Raw genomic sequence first — 23,062 nt, 5'->3', positions numbered from 1 at the left:
TACTCAAGGTGAACATCCAGGTACTTCCATTCCAGAGAATTCTTCTTCAAAAGCGAGAAAAGTCTCCCAACAACCTCATTTCACTGAAAGTATTACAGGTGAACTGATTTTGATAATATAACGAGATGTTCCAACAATCCTTAAGAGGGTCTTCGTGTACTGCAACTTGTCTCAGGCAATGCTAAATATGCGTATGTAGAGAGATGAGTGTGGTGTCTCCGCCAGACACCACACTTGCTAGGTGGTAGATTAAATCGGCCGCGGTCCATTTAGTTCATGTCGGACCCGCGTGTCGCCACTGTGTGATTGCAGACCTAGCGCCACCACAAGGCAGGTCTCGTGCTACGAACAAGCACTCGGCCCAGTTGTACGGACGACCTAGCTAGCGACTAGATGTACGAAGCCTTTCTCTCTCATTAGCCGAGAGACAGAATAGCCTTCAGCTAAGTTAATGGCTACGAACTAGCAAGGCGCCATTAGCCTTACAGTGATTGTAATTAAAGTCTCCTGTGTATCGTCAAGAGCGATGTACCACAATGATTGATTAAAGATAAGTATTAATCCAGCTACGTACTTTTCTTCATAGCATTAATTACGTAGCCTGTTCCAGTACTTCACGCCCGTCTGCGTTAGTCTAGCGTGCATTTTCAGCCATCTCGAACTACAAGGTGTTGGCCCAGCTGCCGACACATCAATGAGTTCTATGAATGGAGATGTAGCTGAATTCACTAGCGTCTTTCTTCAGGGTAGGCTAATACAATGCCGGAAGAAATTTACACCCTGCCTGGCGTTGCTACGAAAAATCATTGCTTTACTACTGTGTTTCTTGGCAATGTGTCACGACCCAAATCAATCTACAGACCTATTTATTTCGTGAAAAATATTTTATATTGGTTATATTCCAAACTTCTAATATCATGTATAAAGTAAGTTGCTATTAAAAGTATTCTGTATTAAATAAGTATGTTTACTCCCTAGGCCGTTCCCAGGCGAATTTTTATTCCAGTGTAAGTTTTGCTCTTCACCCAAGCTGTGCTGGAAAACGTCAAATGTCCGCAGCTCGTGGTCGTGCGGTAGCGTTCTCGCTTCCCACGCCCGGGTTCCCGGGTTCGATTCCCGGCGGGGTCAGGGATTTTCTCTGCCTCGTGATGACTGGGTGTTGTGTGCTGTCCTTAGGTTGGTTAGGTTTAAGTAGTTCTAAGTTCTAGGGGACTGATGACCATAGATGTTAAGTCCCATACTGCTCAGAGCCATTTGAGCCATTTTTTTTGAAAACGTCAAATACCGAAACTGGTCGTTTATTAAAGAACACTTTTTAACAGCAGGTTACGTTGTTACACGATGTCATTTCTAAAGTTAATTTTGCGGAGCCTGTGGGACAAAAAATTGAATACAGGAATCTTCTTAACGATTCTGGTCTTCTGTTCTCGGTCAAGCAACGACACTGCACCCCCTACTTCCGAAAGAGTGGAAGTTCCGTTGTAGGTGAACCGTCACATCTTAGGTTCCTAGTTGCTGTAAGGGCTGTCAAACTAATGTCTCACGTGTTTCGTGCGATGTACATGTGTGATCGATAACATACTGGAGACTATCTCTACGATGGAGACAACCACTGATTGTACAGTAACCGATCAGTCTTGCTCGCAATCCATTTTCGCAGCCATCCTTCAACGTCTTCCTTCCCAAATATGTGGACCCAGTGTAGTGGGACGAAATTGAAGCGTCACCCATCCACCAGTGTCAGCCCAGTTTGCAGGTGAAAATAAGTTTAATTTAGTTTTGTTTATGTATTTTTTGTAATATTTGTAATGGTTGTGAATTGTCTAAGGTTTTTGTATTTTTTTTTATGATTCATGTACGGAGAGGGCGGTGCAACGAACGGAGACAGCATCTTCGCTCCCGGGACCAGAGAGAAAATTGCTGGCCACTATACGTCGCGGGTCGACAGCCAAAGAGCAACAGAAGATCCTAAAACCGAATTGTTGCGTCGTGCTTCTAAAAATCAAATAAATGAAAAATTGTAATGTTTTGTACAACAATGATATCATAGGAAGTTTAATCTTATTGAAAATGTTAGTTTTTGTCTCGTCAAGGCTCAGGTTCACGTCTGTATGTAGGAAGATAATAAACTAGTGGATGCTATTAAAGTTGAAATACGTGTTCCGAGGATTTATTTATGAAGAATTATGTGAATGAATTAATAATATATTTGACAAGATTATTGAATTTTTGACAGCGTTCATCGCGACTTTGAATCTCAAAAAGTTTATTCAATGTGGTTCTATTATCGATTAAATCAGATAACGTGTATCAATATAATTTCTGAGGAGAAACAAACGACATCTAAAATTGAAAAAGTTTACGCAAACCAATTGGCCCGAGTGACGTAATTCTGTGCATACGACTCAAACGATGTTTTACAGTTTCGTTCAAGAACCATTCTGATACAATTTAAAAAGAATATAAATAATTTTGAAGTGGGTTGTAACTGACGTAGGTGACGAAGTCTACACACGGTCATATGTCGAAAGAAAATCATTTATAAGAAACTTACGTCGTTACACTACACCAGACAAGAAAGCATTTGCTAAATTGTCGAGCACTGCTAGTTTCCCACCGAAAAAAACCTGACAGTGGCGGAAGACGAAAAGATGAAGGTTTGCGTCGAACGTCCTGCCAACGTCGTAGTTCTTGAAGAGGGATTAGCTCAATTATGTGTTTCACTGAACACTTAAACCAAAAACCGTAATGACGATTTATAGCTGACAGTTTTAAAACGATAGAGGACGATTTTGGCCGTGGTCTTATTGGGATATCCAACTCGGCATCCGCCTTAAATGATGTAGAAAGGCCAAGGGAAACCTAAACAGGGGTGGCTGGGCGGGGATTTGAGTCTCGCTGGTACCGAACACTTCGACCACTATGGCACCTCACTCGGGAAGGCAGGTAAAGTGAAACGTGTTGTGAAAATGGGAAGGTCGCGAATTGTGCAGCAAATACTTATGTACTGACACTGGGAATGGTAGGCTCTTAAGTTCAACAACGCTGAAATATTCCTTTCAATGCGGCGCGCGGGGTAGTCGCGCTGTCTTGGGCGTCTTGTCACGGTCCGCGCAGCTCCCCCCGTCGGAGGTTCGAGTCCTCCCTCGGGCATGGATGTGTGTGTCGTCTTTAGCGTAAGTTAGTTTAAGTTAGATTAAATAGTGTGTAAGCTTAGGGACCGAAAACCTCAGCAGTTTGGTCCCATAAGGTCTTACCACAAGTTTTCAAATTTTTCCTTTCAGTGACAAATGCAGCCTCTAAGCATTTGGGTACCATGGCATTTAAAATGCGTCACATTAGCAGATGCATGGAGGCCTTTGCTATACTGAAACATCCGGTTTTTCCACGTGTTCTATTCCCTTTTAGATTCCAATATGAACTGCTCAGAAAACGTTTTATACCACTTGCGTATCCGTGAACGCATGCGGGCTTACATTCATGGATAGTAGAAGATGAAAAAAAAATAATGAGCCTTACGAAACAATACACATTAATGTGAAAACTTGTCAAAAGTCTGAGTAACCACCTTTTACAGCTTGGGTGCGCTGGTAGAGTGACAGTGAGGTTCTTGGAGGTATCGACTCCACTGCCGTGGCCAGTTGTGTTAGTCTTCACTCCTGAGGATCGATGGTGCGAACAGCCAGATCGAAGTATTCCAATAGATTCTCGATTGGATTTAAATCCGGTGCGTTTAGTGACCAGTGGAGTATGATGAACTCATCTTGGCGCTCTCCTCACCACGCACGCACAGTGCGAGTTGTGTGACACGTTGCGTTTTCCTCCTGGTAGATGCAATCGCGTCGAGGGAAAACAAACTGCACGTATGGATGGACATGTCCCCAAAGCTAGATGCGTACCTGCGCTGATCCATTGTACCTATCAGGATGATGAGATCATCCGGGGAACGCCACAAAAATATTCTTCCGACCGTAATGCTTCCTCCTGCCTGGACCATTCCGACGATTGTCGCGCGGCCGTACACGCCAATGCCCATCTGTCCGATGGGGCATAAAACGTGATTCATCTGAAAAGGTCGCCTGTCGCCATTCAGTGAAAGTTCAGTTGCGGTATTGGCGTTCAAATTTCAGTTTCGTCGTCAACGAACAGCAGGCAACATGGGTGCACGAACCAGGTGTCTGCTGCAGAGGCTCATTCGCAGCAACATTCGCTGAACGATTGTTGGGGAGACACTGTTGGTGGCCCCTTGGTTCATCTGGAGGGCAGCTGCTCAACAGTTGCACGCCTATTCGCCCGTACACGTCGCCGCAGCTGTCGTCCGCCCCTGTCATCTATGAGCGTGGTGCGCCACAGTTGCTTCGGCGTCGATTTTGGATAGTGCCATTTTGCCATTCACGGCTCGCTTTAACCGTGGTGGCACACAAACAGTTTACAAACATAGCCGTTTCGGCAATGCTTCCATCCTTGCCCCGAAAGCCAATGATCATGCCTTTTTGGACGTCAAATATATCGCTTTGTTCCCCAAATACAACAACGACCGCGCTTTTTCCGCGTCCCCCCCCCCCCCCTCCCCACCCCCCGGGCCCCCCAACACACAGTATATATCCTCCACTATTAGTGCTGCCACCTGCCGTCCGTGAGTGATTATTGCACAATGACGTCGAACGTTGACGGTGGTCACTTTAATGTGACTGGACCGTGAAAAACAAACTTTGCTGAGAGATAAAAACATTAGCCAAAATGAAGCCACCCTCTTCAGAAATGCACAACTTTGTGCATTTGCGAAATTAAAATGTGCTGCTGACTAACGCTCAACACTCTGTTGCTTCGCTTCAATGTCAGCACAAACCGCTCTGTTTTCTTCATTGCTTCATTCCTTCCTATTGGAGGGAGGCATACATGATATGGGTGCAGTGTGCTCGGTCATTATCATCTTGCAAGGTGAATTGACCGCTGATACTTTCGAAAGACGAACCCATCACCGCTATGTTGGCCGTAGGGATGGCAAGAATTGGAGGATCCTATCTTGGTAGTGCACAGCCCTTACTTACCCTCGACAGCGATGAGAGACGCCCTTCCTCTGTACATGAACTAGCCTACAGTATGACTCATCCACCTGTGCTAAACGCATGGGACAGCATGCCCGAAACGCAAATCGGTAACTTTGTGCCCCCACACTGTACGATGATACCAGGAGTGAGACAAATCCTGCACTAGTCAGTGAAAATAATCCACCAGGTCCCATTCCAGGTGCTCACTCATTTGCCCACCTTCTTTGGGTATCTCGGTGATGGACGGTTTTTACTCTTGTTTACCTGCCCGTGTGGTGACTCATGCGTACTGTCAAGCCCTCGCAATTGCCTCTTAATGTCGCGTTCTACTTGGAGTAGCTACGAGCGGTCATTAGCTGGTATTCTTAAGAGCGGGAGACCACAACGAGGAAAGTCTTCAATGTTTTGTGTTTAACGATAGCAGCTGAGTGTTGGAATAATGTCGCTTTACGATAATTCTGAGGACAACATCCCGTGCTAACAATTGTTCTTGCCGTAAAATGAGAACGCACCCAAAGTCGAGGCTTGAGGCATGTTGATAAGCTGAACACCGCACACAAGCCGCCGTGTCCCGTTCACGACTGGAGACACAGCGAACTGCACAGAGGATGTAGGTTTATCTTTGCCTCTATTACACAGGTGGCTGACGCAGCGATTTCCTGTGGTAAAATGAGTGCTGAAAAAGATGTTTGCAACAAAATACGTGCGGATGGCTGTGGTAACTTGGTGACTAGCTGATAGAATCGTTGGGTTTCTCCGATATCAAAATCAATATTTTAAGTTGGCGGTCACCAGGCATCACTAAAATGCGTTACGACTTTGATAATGTTCTGTTGGTTTAGCAGTACTTGCCTAAAGTTCTATACTGAACTTGCGCTCCAAATTTTCAATACAATAGCGATTCACATTTGTTTCTTGCTAAAGAATTGACACTCGTCACTTCAGCATTCATCATTTCTAAGCTGTATGTGACAGACGTACTGTACAGGAAATTTACCCAACTCTACTTGCACGTACTAGTCTTTAACTACGCATTACTAGTTTGCATCTCACTTTTGAAACTTATATTTTAGACGTAGACACCTGGAATGATTTATGCCTTCTTGACCCTGTTATGGTACATGTACTTCGCGTGACATTCACTCTGAGTTGCAATAACTGTTTTAACAAGGGGAACGCAATTACAACTCCGTCCGAACAGGCCTTGGAAGGCCCAACGGTACCGACAGGCCGCCGTGTCATCCTCAGCCCACAGATGTCACTGGATGCGGATATGGAGGGGCATGTGGTCAGCACACCGCTCTCCCTGCCGTATGTCAGTTTACAGAGCGGAACTTAGAACTACTTAAACCTAACTAACCTAAGGACATCACACACATCCCGAGGCAGAATTCGAACCTGCGACCGAAGCGGGCGCGCGGTTCCGGACTGAAGCGCCTAGAATCGCTCGGCCACACCGGCCGGCCCTTGTGGTACACATTCCACTGCGGCGGACAGCTGTTAACGTCGCTTCTTTGGCGTTTTCAGTCAGTCCTGAGGCTGCAAATGCACACGGCACAGCACAAGCAGGGAGTACCCACTGGAGTAGATTGTGTGCATTTGTAGCCTCAGGACTGATTGAAAACACCAAAGAAGCGGCATTAACAGTTGTTCGCTGCAGTGGACATGCGCACCACTGGACTGAGGTAAGATAACGGTCCTATCCTTGGGTTGTTACATATGCTCGGGGTTGCCTGTACAGCTGTTTAATTTTTCCTCCCTCTTGGAATCATCTCGACTGCCTCTACATGCGACGTTCAACTGCCAGCTTACCTCGCACTGGCTGCAGCCAGCCTCTAATGTTCCAAGTCTCTAACCGCGTGTAACGCCATCCAAATATGTCACCCTGCTTCCCCACAACTTGGATATTACGGCGTCATAACTGCTATGTCGTAAGACCTCTGCCCACGCAGTATCTTTTCTAACGAATCCATAATGGATTCACGAGGTGTACAGAGACAGTGAAAGATACTCTTTATGAATAAAAATCCGGTGGCTCTCTGTATTTCCTTTTTTTTTTTGTTTTTATTTGAGGCTTTTTGTCATGACCTCGTCAAGCTGTCGCACATGAGAGATGTTACATTATTAGATGAAAGGAAGAAACACATGGACGCTAATGAAAAGCAAACTACGGCGCTACAAGTTATCCGCATATTTGCTCCGAAAAAGTATCGAAAATAAAAATAAAAAAAAAAAGAAACGAAATACACTCAGCCGGCGGACTTTTATCTATAAAATATACACTATATTTCGATTAAAATAATTTTGTTATCGACATTTCAAGGCCGGCCGCTATGGTCGAGCGGTTTTAGGCGCTTCAGTCCGGAACCACGCGGCTGCTACAGTTGGTTGGCTGGTTGGTTGTTTTGGGGAAGGCGACCAGACAGTGAGGTCATCGGTCTCATCGGATTAGGGAAGGACGGGGAAGGAAGTCGGCCGTGCCCTTTGAAAGGAACCATCCCGGCATTTGCCTGGAGCGATTTAGGGAAATCACGGAAAACGTAAATCAGGATGGCCGGACGCGGGATTGAACCGTCGTCCTCCCGAATGCGAGTCCAGTGTCTAACCACTGCGACACCTCGCTGCACAAGATGTCCAAGTATACCTTCAAGTTCACACCACAATTTTTTTTAATACAGCCTTTGTGCGAGTACAACTCCAGTCCACTGCGATCCGAGACGGCCGGCCGTTGTGGCCGAGCGGTTCTAGGCGCTTCAGTCTGGAACCGCGTGACCGCTACGGTTGCAGGTTCGAATCCTGCCTCGTGAATGAATGTAAGTGATGTCCTTAGGTTAGTTAGGTTTAAGTAGTTCTAAGTTCTAGGGGACTGATGACCTCAGATGTTAAGTCCCATAGTGCTTTGAGCCATTTTTTTAGGTTTAAGTAGTTCTAAGTTCTAGGGGACTGATGACCTCAGATGTTAAGTCCCATAGTGCTTTGAGCCATTTTTAATTTGACATTTCAAGCGAGTCGAGTGATAGGTGCCAGCCACAAGCTAATATAGGATCTTTCTCAAGCATCAAGTGCAATGGCTCTTTTTTTATTGTAATCATCAAATCTCGTGGACATGAGTGCATACAGAAGTTCCGATGTAAAACGGATAATCTGCTTCCCTCCTGGACAACGATTTCTATACAGACCTGACCCCTCTGACGACGTAGCGTTTTTATACAGGCTTTATAGTGCTATTAGTCGTAAATCACGTAAGAAAGCATCGAACACTACCCTTTGTGACTATCGTAGTGCCTAATGGCAGTAAAACAAGCCCAGAGCTTACGGTGTGTGTTGGCAGCCTAGCGGCGATGGCCAGTCCAAGTCGAAGTTGTTGGCGTCGTCAAACCTGTACCTCAGCCAGTAATGGCTGAGGTCTTAAAGACTCTACGTCATTCGGCTCTAGCAGTGACTTAACTAGGAACGGCGCTCCTCCCACGCAGCGAAATGCCTGAGCCTTGGGAGGAGCTATTGTGAAATCTCTTTTTACGAGGCGTGGTCGTCTAGAATGGCAAGATTCTGGTTCGGTTCTTAATTTAATTGACAACCTTAATTTGCTATTACAAGTGCAATACAAGTTCGTGACTTAAACGGCACACTTACTAGGAATACTATTATATGCAAAGAGAATGGAAAACACCAATCAAATTGAGCTTATGAGAATTCCGTATTTTACATATTTGAATAGCTTACAGTTCACATATACCAACGACGACAGGAAATATTTTGTAATGCTAGTAGACCATGTACTAAACGAGTCACATGAAGTATTTGAAACACAATCAAACTTTTTTTAAATAAATTAATTTGATTTTTTTCCTTCTTGCTATGGACAGCTTTTGTTAAGTTACTGGGTAAGCTTTATTTGAATAGCATGTTTTATTAAACAGCAAAAGGCTATGTTTTCATGGTCCAAGACAGTAGAGATAAATATTTCCATGAAAGATGCCTAATTCAAACGCAATTGTAGACCTGTCCAGAATAAACCTAGGTCCAGTACATCCAACATTAATCTTGCCTAGTAAATGTGAGGCTGTCTATTTTCTATCAATGAACGAATTGTTCATTAAGTTACCAATAATATGTTTGTTTATTAAAAGTAATGTCAAAGAAGCCAGTGTTTCTATTTAGATAATTCCTACAAACCTAGGAAACGTTCTGTATGTGGCACTAAAATAACTTAATAGCATCAACAAAAACGCATTATCCCTATAAAATGTCTTTAAAATGTCACAGTGAAATTTACTAGACTATAAATATTTCTGTACATGAATGTTATGAGTACATCTTGTCTGTTTACTTTAACAATTTCTATTCAAAAACGTTTTTTCAAGACTTGATTAACATATTGAAGATAACTGTTAGAAAACAGTTATGGGCAAAAGCCTTTCTTATTCACTGTGTGAATCACACTATTCTCCTAATAAATTGAAGTTTTGTAGGATTGATGATATAGCCAACCAATGGATAATGCCATACCTAACAAAAGAATACAGGAAGTTGTACTTATTAATTCAACCAATACAGTTTGGGGACATAATTTTGACTTGGGGGAAATCATGTATGAGGTTATTCCTCATGTATATAAACAATCTTCCATCCAATATACAACAAGCAGAGTTAGTTTTTTTGCAGATGGCACTACTATTGTAATCAATTCAAACATTCATACAAAAACAGAAGGAATGGTAAACAAAGCTCTTAAAAGTATCATTGACTGGTTTTCTACAATTAGTCTCACCCTCATTTTTAAAAAGACACAACATATTCAGTTCTGCAGATCTACAGATACTACACCAACGAAAAGTGTAACATATGATGGGGAATTTATAAGTAATGTGGAAACTTAAAAATTCTTAGATGTCCATATCAGTGAGAATTTAAACTGGAAATAGCACACTTTGGAATTCCTAAAACAACTTAGTTCTGTTACGTTTTCACTTAGAACCATTGCAGTTTTTTGGGAGAGAAAAATCAGTAAGTTGACATATTTTGCATGTTTTCCTTTAATGATGTCATATGGAATAACGTTCTGGGGAAACTCATCTTCAAAAAAAGGGTCTTTATTGCTCAAAAAATGTGCTGCAAGTATAAAATGTGGTGCTCACTCACGATCATCTTGTAGACATCTGTTTAAGGAGTTGGGCATTCTGACTACTGCTTCAAAGTATATTTATTCCCTCATGAATTTTTATATAAATAATCCACTACAGCTCAAAAGGAACAATAACGTACATAATTACAATACCAGCAGGAAAAATGATATTCATTATTTCACATTAACATTGTCTATAGCACGAAAGGTGTTGCACAATGCTGCAACAAAACTTTTTGATCACTTACCCACTGATATAAAATGTCTTGACAGACGGCAAAGTAAAATTTGAAGACAAACTGAGAAAGTTTCTGCTTGACAGCTCCTTTTCTATTCCGTAGAAGAATTTCTATTATTGTAATGTGTAATTGGTGGTTGATAGGAACTAGTAACGCACATTTGTATATCGTTTTTCTTTTTTCTTAAAAAAAAACATAAAAACTTAGAAATGTCCAACATGTAACCATATCTACAAATTCATTTTTGATGTGAATCTAAAACGACTCATGGCACGTCATTACGATTTATCGTGCAAAATGATTTATGATACTAACTAAGCAAAGAACTAATGTACGGAGAAAGTACGCCACAGACCTATATAGCAAAAGTTCAGAACATATGAAGATTTTAGAAGTATTGTTAGTATTGTTGTTGGAGGTAATGATCCACTACGTTAATCTGAATTGGAAAGCGTTCTGAATGACTAAAGGTCATAAATTCGGTGGTAGTAACGGTTAACAAAGCAGAAATTCTGAATTTCTACACGAAAGATCAACGAGGAGTGGGCCGCAAATTGATTTCAGCACTTATACACAACCTACGACATGGAAGCACAACATAGGAATTGTGGAAGTGATCTGCTTTTGCATTACTAAACGCAACATGTTTTATCGTAACATCATCAGCAAAATTTTTATTCCAGCATAACAGAAAGAGAGATACCGATTGCTTAGAATTCAGAAGAAACATGGATATTCCAGGAAATATCGGGAGAACAAAACAAACAAACCTGACACATCCGAACGTTTGTTGACCTGACAAAACTTCCGACCGTAGAAAGTGTTACAAGACTTTAAAAACATTAAGTACTATAATTCTGAGACACGGATGGGTAGTATTTCGACTGTCTACCAGCTACGAACAGCTAAAGTCCGATATGCGAGCAGGTGAGAAAAAGGAACTGATACTGCTATACTGTCGCATATTTGGATGAAAGTGAGTAACAACACCGTATTTATTCCGAATAAAGGATTTGTCTGGGATATTAGAGAAGCAAAATGTGAAAAAATTATGACCAGTGCCGAAAAAAATAAGCAACGATACCCTTCACATCAAAACCACAAAGTATCTGGTTCCAGAAATAATAGATTTCATTATTTAAGAGCCACACTGGAGAGCAAAAGATGAAGAAGAATATCTTCATATCTAAGATGAAAAAGAAGTCCGATGTCTTTGTAAATGACGTTTGATGTAATAGGATTTTGTAGAGCTGGTGTGGTTTTATCCACAATCTCGATAGAACCGAAACAAGAGGACTGAGATCGTAGATATTTACATGTCACGGTTTGGTAGGTGGATGAATGAGCAAGGAGAGAAGTCATTGGGGAAATGTCTGCGAACGGAGACACAGAGTTAGCGGGTTCAGTTAGGCAGTAGGAGTGGCGACTTACCGGCTGCTGTGGCGGCGGGCTTGCACTGGGGCCACGGCGGCAGCGACGGCGGCGGCGGCGGCGGCACCGTTACGCGACCGCCCTCCCCTCTACACATTCCACCAGCGCTCCCAGCCTGCGCTCGCCGCATGAGAGCGGACACTTCGCTCTCCGCTCGACGCCTCGCTTCGCATCCGACGCCGCTCGGGCCATCTGATTTCTCTTTTTTCCGCGGAAGCTGTTCCTCTGCTGCACTCACGAGGTCACATTGCGCGCCACCTTGTCCCGAAAAAGTGTGCCCACAGTTGGGCTTCTGTAATTCAGAGTTACCTTCTTGTACCTCCCTGGACTAGTGCACAGCTGAGACAGACGCGGATTGAAAGAAGGGGCAAGGAGGTTGTGACCCTCCCCGAAAAAAAAAATGTGGAAACGTTTACATTTTTACATACACTACTTATCAAATTAACAGAATCTTCCGTCGGTTCTTTGTAGAACAACATTATAATAAATGAAAAGCACGAGTTTGGTTTTGTTCAACAATATTACTTTTATTGTAAACCGGTTTTCGGCTTACAAGGCCATCTTCAGACATTTACTGAGTACTATCACCAAAGAAGTTAAATGTTAGCAGACAATATTGGAAGAGAAGTAACATATCTAGACTGATGTAGAAATATACAGTAAGTAACATCTTTGCAGTGAAAAAGTAAAAACTGAACTGTACATGAATAACAATGGAGTAGACAGGAAAACCTTTAACACAAAATAGGAATAGCATGCCTACATAACAGTTTCTATTAATAAACAAAACTAATAAAATAAAATAAAATTAGTACTAGACAAGGCTTCATCAGGAGGTATGAAACATGGAGAGTGATACACAACAAATTAAAAGAAGAGACAGTTGTCAATGTAAATACAGAATACATAAGGAACTTAAGCAATATCAATAAGATAAACAGAAATAAATAAATGCAGGAAAATGGAGGTGTTTGAGGGAACCTACAGTCTAAGACTGTGGTGGTACTACGTTTTAACATTAACATTACAATCAAAGAAGTGGCTGTGTAACAGTTTTCATTAAATAAATGAGCAACATAAAATATGGACAGTATTTGATTGGACAACTACAAGGGGTGTTAAACATGGACAGTAATACAAGTACCAGTTAAAAGAAAGCCTTAACTATTGAAACTACAGTCTATGTGGAATACAAAGACAGCTTCAACAAAACAAAACCACTTAATGAATACAAGAAAATGGGAATATGTAGGAAGAAAGAGTGTGGGAAATAATGAACAACGAAGTTTAGGAGAGGGGAAGTGTTGAGCTGTGTCTGGTCATTTAGAATGAGATCTGGACTGTGAGCAAGATGTTTGTTAATTTCCAGGGCTTCGAGCAGGTTGAGTTTATGGCCTTTGTTTGCTAAGTGAAGTACATGGGACACTGGCTGGTAGTTGTGACCCTCACTCAGGACATGCTCAGCAAATGCAGTCTGAATTCTGCAACCTCCAGCTGCGTTCATGCTCAGCCAGCCTAGTTGATATGTCTCTGCCTGACTGACCAATGTAAAATTTGTCACAATCAGAACAGGTGATTTTACATTGGTCAGTCAGGCAGAGACATATCAACTAGGCTGGCTGAACATGAACGCAGCTGGAGGTTGCAGAATTCAGACTGCATTTGCTGAGCATGTCCTGAGTGAGGGTCACAACTACCAGCCAGTGTCCCATGTACTTCACTTAGCAAACAAAGGCCATAAACTCAGTCTGCTCGAAGCCCTGGAAATTAACAGACATCTTGCTCACAGTCCAGATCTCATCCTAAATGACCAGACACAGCTCAACACTTCCCCTCTCCTAAACTTCATATAATCATCTTTGTTGTTCATTACTTCCCACACTCTCTCTTCCTACATATTCCCATTTTCTTGTATTCATTAAGTGGTTTTGTTTTGTTCAAGTTGTCTTTGTATTCCACATAGACTGTAGTTTCAATAATTAAGACTTTCTTTTAACTGGTACTCGTATTACTGTCCATGTTTAACACCCCTTGCAGTTGTCTCATCAAATACTGTTCATATTTTACTTTGCTCATTTATTTAATGAAAATTGTAACACAGCCACTGCTTTGATTATAATGTTAATGTTAAAATGTAGTACCACCACACGCATAGACTGTAGGTTCCCTCAAACACCTCCATTTTCCTGCATTTATTTATTTCTGTTTATCTTATTGATATTGCTTAAGTTCCTTATGTATTCTGTATTTACATTGACAACTGTCTCTTCTTTTAATTTGTTGTGTATCACTCTCCATGTTTCATACCTCCTGATGAAGCCTTGTCTAGTACTAATTTTATTTTATTTTATTAGTTTTGTTTATTAATAGAAACTGTTATGTAGGCATGCTATTCCTATTTTGTGTTAAAGGTTTTCCTGTCTACTCCATTGTTATTCATGTACAGTTCAGTTTTTACTTTTTCATTGCAAAGATGTTACTTACTGTACATTTCTACATCAGTCTAGATATGTTACTTCTCTTCCAATATTGTCTGCTAACATTTAACTTCTTTGGTGATAGTACTCAGTAAATGTCTGAAGATGGCCTTGTAAGCCGAAAACCGGTTTACAATAAAAGTAATATTGTAGAACAAAAGCAAACTCGTGCTTTTCATTTATTACTACCTATCAAAATTATTCGGACACCTGTAATGCGAAATTGACCACTAGATGTCACGAAAGGTCGACCTGCCAGTAGAAATGAAGGCAGGGCGTACTGTATTATCAGTGGAGAAGCAGTAACAGGAGAATGGATCAGTCAGTTTCAACTGAGAAACAAATCCCCTCTAAACCTGCCCAAGTGATGTGATGTGATATGATCGTGAAGTGAAAATCGAGGGAACAACCACAGCTGAACCGAGACCAGCCAGATCTCGTGCACTGGTGGACAGGGTCCGTCGAGCATTGCGAAGGGTGGTTGTAAACAGTCGCATGGAATCAATGGAAGAAATCTATCGTGAGTTCCAAAATGCTACCAGCAGTCCAACCAGCACAATGACTGTGTGTAGGGAGTTAGGAAGATTAGGCACAATGGTTCAGCAGGTCCTCATAAGCCACACGTAAGCAATGCTTGAGGTGGTGCAAAGAGCAACGTTGCAGGAGAGTGGATGACTGGAAACGAGTGGTTTGGAGTGATGAATCGAGATATACCCTCCGACATTTCTATGGAAGGATTTGGGTTTGGCGAATGCCTGGAGAACCTCAAATGCCATCACTGTTGAGCGAAGTTTGGAGGAGGTGAAGTTGTGGTTACGGGCGTTTTTTGTGATTAGTGTGTGGTCGCCTATTGCGCTTAAGAAAATCCAAATGCGAATGATACGAACACATTTTACAGCATTGTGTACTGTGAACAGTTCGGAGACGGTGATTGTTTTGTATTAACATGACAATGAACAATGTCATAAAACAGCATCATTGAGGCAATGGTTTGTGGACAATAACATTCTTAGAATGGACTGACCTGCCCAGAGTCCCAATCTAAACCCAACGTAACACCTTTGGGCTGAATTCTGCCGTCGATTTCGCTCCAGACTCAAGTGTCCAACACCACTACCTTCCCTGGTTTTGGCTCTCGAAGAAGAATGGGCTGCCATTGCTCCACTGACAGTCAGACACCTGAGTCCTAGGCAGGGTTTAGGCCATCATGAGGGCGAAGGGTGGACACACCACATTTTAATGTCCACCAATAGGTATCCAAATATTTTTGATCGGTTAGTATATACGAATTTTCAAATTTCGTTGTTACCTTCCAGAGAACAAAGTAGCACAAAAACTAGGAGAACCGAAAATTGCAAGGAACTCTAGAAATTACAAGCTATGATTAACAAAGGATAGGAATCCAGGCGTGAAATTCAGAATTTTTTATTAAATATTAGTTATCAAAGCCCACTTTTGACATAGTAAGAACTAGGAGTAGCCTACTGGTCGTTAGCGCTTTAATACAACAACACTACTATGAAGTAAACCAGATACATCAGTACACAAATGAATAGTGTTACGCTACCGATGATGTAGGAATACCTGACGTTTTACCAAATGTGCAAGAGATTTTGGCTGCACACCAATCTCACCAGTCATTGATAGGATGTACTCGGAGCTTGTTCTTTGCAAGAGTCACCTTTACTACGCTCTTGAATGTCATTAACTTTTGATATGAATCATGTCAGACTATTTAATTTTATCTCTTTCACGGTTTTCACTAATGAATGCACTGTAATGGCACCCTAGGACTTATTTCAAGTAACTTAGCTATCTACAGATCCACTTATAATACAGGTCACCTGCTTCCATCATCTAAGTAATCCAATGCACTGCAAGAGCTGCTTTGAGGGACAATATCAACGAGACATTCACAGAAAACATGTAAGGGGAAATCCTATGGGCTAATTCATTACGGTAATCCAGGGAAGAGTTAGCTTCAATAGTGCAGTCTTGGGTGGGAAGGCATGCCCAGTTATACTGTATATCACGTACAACACTCTCTACAGGATTGTGGCCAAACAGAGAAACTTTTATGGAGGTTTGGTCCCGCGATGGGACGTTGCACATGGCATCCCATGTGGGGAAAAGAACTATTTTGTTGAAAAATCTGTCTTAAGGATAGAATGTCACCAGCAGAATGACGGATAATTCGAGACAAAGTGGAGAAGATGCTGCAATACATCATTGCACATTCAGAGAGACCTTGGTCCTCTCCTGTGGTCCTCGTGAAGGAGGAGGATAGCACATGGAATTTCTGCAGTGACATCTGGCGACTGAACAAAATCATGAAAAAATGTATCTGTCCATTATCGTTCATCGAAGATACCCTAGACTGCTTCAAAAGAGCAACGTATTTCTCAGCTATGAACATGAGTAGAGTTGCACGGCATGTATGAGAACAGATAATAATCTTATCCCAAGGTCACTTCTGGTGTCATGTTACATCTGAGGCAACTGGGCTTGATATCTTCAATGTCAGCCCCATCCCCATCCACCCTCTTCCACCCAGGTAATCACTGCCTTGCCCAGGCAATTGTATGTGGTCTATTCAAGGTCCCTTTCCCCCTCGCTCTCTATCCTCGTCTCTCCACATCTCTCTCTCTCTCTCTCTCTCTCTCTCTCTCTCTCTCTCTCTCTCTCTCTTTCTAAGACAATAAGAATCAAGCCCCACCACTCTTTTGTTACTAGCGCTATTTTGTTGGTATCTCATTCATATACACTGTATATGAAGGATTACCAACAGCAGAATTATCCTACTTAAAAAATTGTATTAATAGCACTGTAAGTTATGAGGTAAAACACTTTCACATTAAATTGTGGCTGAATTACTATAATTTAATTATGTCATAGCATATTCTACAAAACGGCAGAAAATGTTAGTCCATCCACTCCTCTAGGTGAATTGTGACAGTGTGCTATTCTACTTAAGACTTTGAGTTTCTGGCTCAAACTACCATTTTATTAATTTTGTTTGAAAGAAGCAGTACATTTCACTATTGCAAGACAAATGACAAGTGCTACACTAAGGTACTTCTACGAATGTAGAGCATTGCAGCAGCCATTTACACGGTTCAAAGCTACAGTCAGTGTTGAGATTGTGCTACATGATTGCAGAAGATCGTCACATGTGATTTTCTTGTAGTGTTCATGTTGAGGAGATAATAATCAACAGTGATAGTAAGTACATCAAAAGTAATTGTAATGTAAATTTGAGTTTTTGCTACTGCTTTTACGAGTAATTTCGAAATGAAGCCACTGGGGCAGTATGGTACTTTTAATACAAATTTATTACATTTTACGCCTATTTTTGGTGTTATTTAGTCCCATAATTTGTCTTAGGTACTATGAGTTCATGGCAGTTTCGAGATGTGGGACTGTGTCTAGGAAAAATGTGAATTTTTTTTTAAATATATCACATGAAATGATGGGTGGTTGAAAACTGCATGTCGCAGTGGTTCTAAAATGAAATATAAAACATTTAACTGTGTAGTTGTTGTCAATTTCTTCTTGTATTCGTTGCTTAGCATGACATCAAAAGTTAATTTTAAAATATGTTTTTCATATTGTATGATCATAATTAATGATCCAAAATGGCTGCCTCCAAGTTTTGTATCTTGATTAATACACTTTTCAGCAAAGTATTGGACATTTTCTGTAACCACTACCAACTACCAATGCAATTTATTGCACTTTTACCGATTGTCCAAATACTCACATCTCCATCCTAAGCTGGCCCGTGTGGCCGAGCGGTTCTAGGCACTTGAGTCTGGAACCGGGCGACCGATACGTTCGCAGGTTCGAATCCTGTCTCGGGCATGGATGTGTGTGATGTCCTTAGGTTAGTTAGGTTTAAGTAGTTCTAAGTTCTAGGGGACTAATGACCTCAGATGTTAAGTCCCATAGTGCTCAGAGCCATTTGAACCAATCTCCATCCTAAGATATACGTAAATACGATTTTAAACAAATACGACTGTGCATTATTTAACAAATTATGTGCATATTATGAGTTAAACAATTTCCAAAATGCATTATTTAACAAAAAATACGCTTCTACAGAGACTTTGAAAGTTAAGTAATACCATAAGATGATACTGAAGCTAATAAACTCTTGCTACATACCAAATTCACGTCATCTCTGCATTACTAGTGTGCTACATCACTGTAAAACTGCCCGTAGCACACTCGTAAATAACTATGGAAAAATCAGAGTATGTACGCTCACAACACATTGCTAAATGTACGCTGTATACAGTTACCACCATTAGTATTAAAAAAATGACATCATACAACGTTAAACGTAATTGTAATGCGTTCTGTCTCGATTCCATATCATATTTCTGGCCCTCACATATCTCGAAACGAGCCACCTTTCTCGAACCTTTCTGCTACAGTAAAATTCCAACACGGGTTTAGGTAGCCCCTATGTATCGTGCAACTACCCCTCAGACTCTGCGCTACCATCCCTACAGCTTTGCGCACTTAATTGTTCCAATGTAAGTCGGAACTGAGTAGAAGTTGGAGAAAGATACATCTACCACCTTCAGCAACCCGTGTAGAAACAGGCGAAGCTGAGTTACTGTGACAGACCTGTGTTTGGACCATTCGACGGAAACGAAGCCTGCAACACGAGGTAGTATAAAAGACAGTACGGGAGCTGGGGGAAGGACATGGATTTTGCTACTGCATTGTGGTGCTTCTCCAAACTACAACCAGGTTCTACAGATCCGCGTCCCTCAGGGTCCATTCACGTCTATCACCCTTACATTCTATCATTGTTATTCTATTCCATCCACCAGAGAAAAATTATGAACTATAAAAGCTCAAATAACTTCATATGATAGAGAACAAGACACATCTCTCACCTCCCATATATCGAAACCAAATATCGCATGTGTGCAGGCATCGAGCACATGTGACGATCCTATTAAATATACACGTATTGATCCACTGCAGAGGCCACTTTAAAGTTTCATCATCTACACTCTACGAGAATGATAGTATTCCATAGACTATACTGTAAGTCACAAGAGACGCTCCCTGTGACCCTGTGTCGTTGCTTGAAACATTGTTTTCTAACACGCTTTTGTACACTTCCAAACCTTTTCTTTTTCTGTCACAACTTCGAGACCTGTGTCAGGTTCTAAACTGACTTTAAGACGTTCTGATACACGGCCTCTCGCAGAAAACTAGACATCGCACGGTGTATGGTTCAAATAGCTCTGAGCACTATGGGACTTAACTTCTGAGGTCATCAGTCCCCTAGAACTTAGAACTACTTAAACCTAACTAACCTAAGGACAGCACACACATCCATGCCCGAGGCAGGATTCGAACCTGCGACCGTAGCGGTCATGCGGTTCCAGACTGAAGCGCCTAGAACCGCACGGCCACACCGGCCGGCTAGCACGGTGTAAATCATGTTGTTACGCCGGCTACCACAACACGCCACACACTGCACGATTTTAAATAAAAGACAGTTACAACAGAAGGAAACCGGAAGAGTATGGCTGCATTGTGGAGAGTTTCCAAACTGATGTCCGAAAGTGATTGACAACCTCTACATTTAAACTCATCTGTCACAGTGATGGAATAGATGATGGCTGCACGTTCCCTTACGACTAATTCCTCATATTGCACTCATGTATGCGATCATTGTTTCGGTGCTAGCAACCACCAGTTGATAGCGCGAACAATTTTAGCAATTTTACAGTAATTTCAACACAGGCCAATGATGTGACAGCATTTTTCCCAATTTCAGTATCGTAGCTAAGCCGCCCCTTCTCTACTTTGCGAGCATCATTGCGCAGTACGTCCATTCAGTGTTAATTCTCAAACACATATATCATCAAAGTATACCAGACAGCGCACTACGTATTTCTAACACCTCGAGCACAGTACTTAATTTACGATATCTCTCTCTGCGTATGAGAGTCACAGAGCATTCTAGCTGTCTTAGGGTAAATTAGAGAGTGAAAGACCCTCGTCACACTGTCACTGACCAACGCACCTTGCAGCACCATTACCGAATTAATCTGCAACCGATCAGAAGTAGACCACTACACTCAACGTCTCGTGAATGAATAGAGCTTTCCGAGGCCTCGCCCATCCAAGTGCACGAGATTTCTCCAGATGCGCCCATGTCGAGGAGCTTAGCACACCTTATCGATGTATAGTAACAGATTTCAAAGTGTCGTGATGTAGTAGCAGACGGTTAAGAAGAACAAGAAACGAACGATTTTTATGCGTGATGGAGTTCAACGCATTTTTACGTAAATCGACTCTAAAGTATTGTTCTGGAGTCTAGGATCGGTACCTGGAAGGTATTGGTAAGAGAGAACATAAACAAATGCGCTCCTAAGGCTGCAACGTTCTGCACTTAAAACGGGCTATAATGTTAGATCGCTAGCGTTTCCAACCTATCAGTCGTATGGAATGTAACGCTGTTAATATTCCAATGTAAGAAATATATTTCATGTGCAGGACATACATCCTTCTTCCCGTTTCTCTACGGTAAACTATGTTATCGAACCGTAAAAGGAAGAAAACTACTTACTTAAAACATCGGCTCTGCGTGATACGAGTACAATACAGCTTTCCAGAGATGTATAGCGCCCACTGTTCACATCCGATCACGGTTTGGAAATTATACTATACCTGCATCAGCCCTATATAAAATGATCGTTAGTAATGGCGAATACCTGATACAAGGAAACAGATAAACGCATAGCAGCAGCGTCCGACATGTGAAAATTACAAGTCATTCCGTCAGTAACTCTGTGAACAGCACACCTGTCAGGCAAATGTGTACATGGGGATTGCACTGCCTCACAAGCATCTATCGCTAACTTAGTTATGACGCTGAAGTCTCGATTTTACACCCAAGATGCGACAGGGGGGATGGAGTTCAAAGTTCGTTTAGAGTAATGAGCCATGTTTCATCACACATGAGTTGGAAGTCCTCTGATGACCGACAGGTTTACCGTTAACGATCGCAAGTAGACAGTGCTTTAAACCACATACAGAAGACGTGGCTGTATACAAGTAGAACGCAGGCTATGTCACACGACTGATGCATCCTGACAGAACAGTGGAAAAATAGACTTCCAGCAACTTCTCCTTCTCTAGAATGCATCATCAGTCAACCATTAAATCATACCTCGTTACAGCTCCATCTCGATCGATCACCCCGTCCACTTTCTGTTATCCTTTAACGCAGATGCAAGTAAGTTTAGAGGCGGATGGTTCTCTGTCTTCCTAAAAAGCATCAAATACAGTAGTCAACCCACGGATATCACTGGTACCTCAATGGACATACAGTATAATGCTGCTTCGACGGAGAAAAATTGACTGCCTCCCTGATTCCCTTCGTTTCGCTGTCGACGTTTTCTCGGATTCCTCTTGCTGCCGCATACTTGTTCTCATGTACAAGATGTTCGGCGCGAACCAGAAGATACGCAAGTACTTTCTCAATTTCCCTGCATTTCGATGTACGAGGGCAGTTCAATAAGTAATGAAACACAATTTTTTTTCTGAAACAGGGGTTGTTTTATTCAGCATTGAAATACACCAGGTTATTCCCCAATCTTTTAGCTACACAACACTATTTTTCAACGTAATCTCCATTCAATGCTACGGCCTTATGCCACCTTGAAATGAGGGCCTGTATGCCTGCACGGTACCATTTCACTGTTCGATGTCGGAGCCAACGTCGTTCTGCATCAATAACTTCTTCATCATCCGCGTAGTGCCTCCCACGGATTGCGTCCTTCATTGGGCCAAACATATGGAAATCCGACGGTGCGAGATCGGGGCTGTAGGGTGCATGAGGAAGAACAGTCCACTGAAGTTTTGTGAGCTCCTCTCGGGTGCGAAGACTTGTGTGAGGTCTTGCGTTGTCATGAAGAAGGAGAAGTTCGTTCAGATTTTTGTGCCTACGAACACGCTGAAGTCGTTTCTTCAATTTCTGAAGAGTAGCACAATACACTTCAGAGTTGATCGTTTGACCATGGGGAAGGACATCGAACAGAATAACCCCTTCAGCGTCCCAGAAGACTGTAACCATGACTTTACCGGCTGACGGTATGGCTTTAAACTTTTTCTTGGTAGGGGAGTGGGTGTGGCGCCACTCCATTGATTGCCGTTTTGTTTCAGGTTCGAAGTGATGAACCCATGTTTCATCGCCTGTAACAATCTTTGACAAGAAATTGTCACCCTCAGCCACATGACGAGCAAGCAATTCCACACAAATGGTTCTCCTTTGCTCTTTATGGTGTTCGGTTAGACAACGAGGGACCCAGCGTGAACAAACCTTTGAATATCCCAACTGGTGAACAATTGTGACAGCACTACCAACAGAGATGTCAAGTTCAGCACTGAGTTGTTTGATGGTGATCCGTCGATCATCTCGAACGAGTGTGTTTGCACGCTCCACCATTGCAGGAGTCACAGCCGTGCATGGCCGGCCCGCATGCGGGAGATCAGACAGTCTTGCTTGACCTTGCGGCGATGATGGCACACGCTTTGCCCAACGACTCACCGTGCTTTTGTCCACTGCCAGATCACCGTAGACATTCTGCAAGCGCCTATGAATATCTGAGATGCCCTGGTTTTCCGCCAAAAGAAACTCGATCACTGCCCGTTGTTTGCAACGCACATCCGTTACAGACGCCATTTTAACAGCTCCATACAGCGCTG

At 42.2% G+C, this 23,062-nt stretch overlaps 1 protein-coding gene across 1 annotated transcript in view; it reads right to left on the bottom strand.

The window, feature by feature from the left end:
* LOC126470557 (RNA-binding protein 12-like) overlaps positions 1 to 11,990 on the bottom strand; it is a 107,563-nt gene extending 95,573 nt beyond the window's left edge. Inside the window, exon 1 of the mRNA XM_050098495.1 lies at positions 11,847 to 11,990. The gene's annotated coding sequence lies outside the window, so the exon portion shown is untranslated. The remainder of the gene's footprint in view (positions 1 to 11,846) is intronic.
* Positions 11,991 to 23,062: the final 11,072 nt, after the last annotated feature.

The sequence above is a fragment of the Schistocerca serialis genome, chromosome 3 (genome assembly GCF_023864345.2).
Source record: "Schistocerca serialis cubense isolate TAMUIC-IGC-003099 chromosome 3, iqSchSeri2.2, whole genome shotgun sequence".
NCBI classification, from domain to species: domain Eukaryota; kingdom Metazoa; phylum Arthropoda; class Insecta; order Orthoptera; family Acrididae; genus Schistocerca; species Schistocerca serialis.
This window is presented reverse-complemented; position numbering and strand designations above follow the sequence as displayed.